The sequence below is a fragment of the Leopardus geoffroyi genome, chromosome E2, assembly GCF_018350155.1.
Source record: "Leopardus geoffroyi isolate Oge1 chromosome E2, O.geoffroyi_Oge1_pat1.0, whole genome shotgun sequence".
In the NCBI taxonomy this organism is placed as follows: Eukaryota; Metazoa; Chordata; class Mammalia; order Carnivora; family Felidae; genus Leopardus; species Leopardus geoffroyi.
In genome coordinates, this window is record NC_059335.1 from 32,929,575 (window position 1) to 32,932,310 (window position 2,736).

Consider the following 2,736-nt stretch of genomic DNA (forward strand, 5'->3'; position numbering starts at 1 on the left):
CGCTGGTAAGAGCTCAGCAGTTGCTGGGGATCAATTTGACTGCTTTCTACAAAACAAAACAAAACAAACACAACCTCGCATAACTTGATTGGCTCAGTGTGGAAGATCAGAGTCTAAGGAAACGAAGGAAACGTCTAGAAAAAACAGGGGGATAAAATCCTGGCGACTTCTTCTAATACCAATATTGGTGACTTAGTAATTACCAACGGATGATCAGTAAAAGAGGAAAAAGTTTCCTATCAGGGTCTAATTAGTTTCATTGTCTTTTCTCCGAGTTCCATTGTATTCCACGCTACTCATCCATCGGCTGCCGGTTTTAATTAATTTTGCACTGCATTCAAAGGTTTTGCTTTTGTGCCTCTCTGTTTGATTTAAATTCCTTTTTGCAGATAAATAAATAAATAAATATCAAAGCTAATGAGGCTCTGAAGATTTGAGATGTAAATATCATATGCAGATTCTTTTTTGGGTCCCAGCTCAGCGGAAGACCAAAAATAACACTTGGAAGTTTGATTAAGAAATCTCAGGCTCCCCTTTCCACGGCTCCCTCCAGACAATCTTTCTGCTGGCAATTTCGGTTATTTGACAAAAAAATCATGCCCTTCACACTCAAAATCCCAGAAGCAAGTTCCTTTCAAGAGCTCAAACGGGCATAAGATTGTGCTGAGCTATTACTTAAGATCCGTATCCCGCTGACTGATTTGTGTCTATCCTGAGAGGGTTCTGTCTACGTGTGTGTGTGTGTCTGTGTCCATACAGACTCACGTATCTTTCCTACACACACACTCACAAATGCACGCACCACAGACACGCGCACTCACACACAAGTTCTGCACACACAGACGCACATACATTCTCCCACACGTGTGACACCCGTATCACGCTTTGGCCAGGGAAGGTTTCCCGTTTCAAACTTATGTCTTCAACATCCCCCCCAAAGACACCTCTGCGGGACATCTCGGGGGCCGGGGGGGGGGGGGGGGGGAGGGGGAAGGGGCCCTCCCCCCGAGCTGCACACAGGGCTGCAGTTATTAAACTGTATCCAAAGCGCTCTTGCATTGTGCAATCTGCTTCCACCCCCGATATTTGTATCCTTTACCAAGAAAGTCTGATTCATTTCCCAGAAATGTTCATCTGCTATTAATCTTTCAGGATACAGTTAGTGTTGTGATATTTTCAGATATTGTTTTCGGGTGGCGGGGGGAGGGGAGGGCGGATTTTGCCGGGCTGTCCCCTGGTAGTTTGTGAGATTACTCAGTGCTTATAAGCAGCTCAGAATTGTGTGACAGCATTTCCATGCAAGGGACTTACAATCATGTTTCATTAATTCGACGTGAATGAAGCCTCATTTCTGGCCTTGAGGAGCTTAAGATTTATGTGAAATTAATAACAGAACAGATGTCTTCACAATTTGGTTCCTCTGGAAAAAAAAAAAAAGGAACCTGATTACTTTGAAAACTTCAATGCTTTTAAAATGCAGACCCAGGGAGTTTTTACTCGGGGGTAAAGAGTTATGCCTCGAAACTGTCCACATCGCAGAACTAAGTGGAATTTAAATGTCAGATTTATATTAAATAGTCATAGTCCCCATTATGACATATAATAAACAACAGCTTATTACTTTCATTAATAAGATGTGTTGGACATTTAAACTAAAGCTTCCGAGATAAAGCCCGCACCTCATAAGCGGGAGACACTGGGGAGGTGTGAGAAATATACAAGCAGCCTGGTTTTTAGCTTGGTTTCTGATAATTTAATCATTGATTCCTCCTAGGAAAACAAAATGCATCTGTACTCACACGAAACTCACCGCTTTAGAAAGGAGTTGAGTCATCTCCCGCAGACAACGTGTGCCGGGGGCCAAATGCTCTCCATTTCACAGGACATTTTAAGTCTTGCCTCTTTATTTTATTTTTTCCTCTTTTGCCTGAGATCCTTTTCCTTTATCTGGGCTTCTGGAAGACTACGTGCCTCTCCAGCTGAATTTTAACACTCCTCGGGGCTCCAGTGTGGCTGCGCACCAGTGGGGGCTGGGTTTTCACTTCCCAAAGTCCAAAGAGGGCGAGTGTGATGGAAAGATCCCCCAAGGGGAAAAGGCCAAGGGGCAAGGGGGCGGAAGTGAGAGGGCTGAGACCCCCACCTTCTGTCTGCAAAGCAGGGTAATGAGGTTTGCCGGGGGTGGAAGGTGTCAAATGGCAAAGCCCAGAGTTAACTATTAGGTTCCAGAATCTGTTCCCTGTAAAGCCTTTTTCTCTATTCCAAACAACCGTGAGGCCTGGAACCTGGGACCTTCTCCACTTTCCCCACGGAGAAAACGAGAACCTTGAGCCAAATAATCCGAAAGCCCCTCACTTTCACATGCTCCGTCTACTCTGATTGTTGGCTTTTTCCTGGTTGGTCCTTGTCCTCTTCTCTTCTCTTCCTTCCCAGGTTGGTGGGGGAGGGGGTCCCACAGTCCAGTCGTCTCTGCTGGTTGACCATCCGACGATGGTCCAGAGCTCAAAAGGGATGTGACTTGCCCCGGCAGTGCCTAAGGGTGTGTGGGCACGATGTGTTCGGCCCTCTGTCCAAGCTATGGTTGGTAGCTCACAGCTCGGAGAGACGGAGGTAGCCGAGGAGCCTCCCCGCAGGCCGCCACAGCCCTCACCACCTCCTATGAAAAGAGGACTGTCCAAACTGCCTCTACTCTTGGGTGGTGTCGGATTGTGGACCCACAGCAAGGGGCAGGCTGCGTGC

General features: G+C 46.6%; 1 long non-coding RNA gene across 1 annotated transcript; it reads right to left on the bottom strand.

Moving 5' to 3' along the window:
• Positions 1–1,357: 1,357 nt before the first annotated feature.
• Positions 1,358–2,100, bottom strand: LOC123578410. Its single transcript, XR_006702377.1, has 2 exons — positions 1,811–2,100; positions 1,358–1,420 (listed from the first exon to the last, which is right to left on the bottom strand). It is a non-coding gene; the product is annotated as an uncharacterized LOC123578410 (long non-coding RNA).
• Between the last annotated feature and the right edge of the window lie 636 nt (positions 2,101–2,736).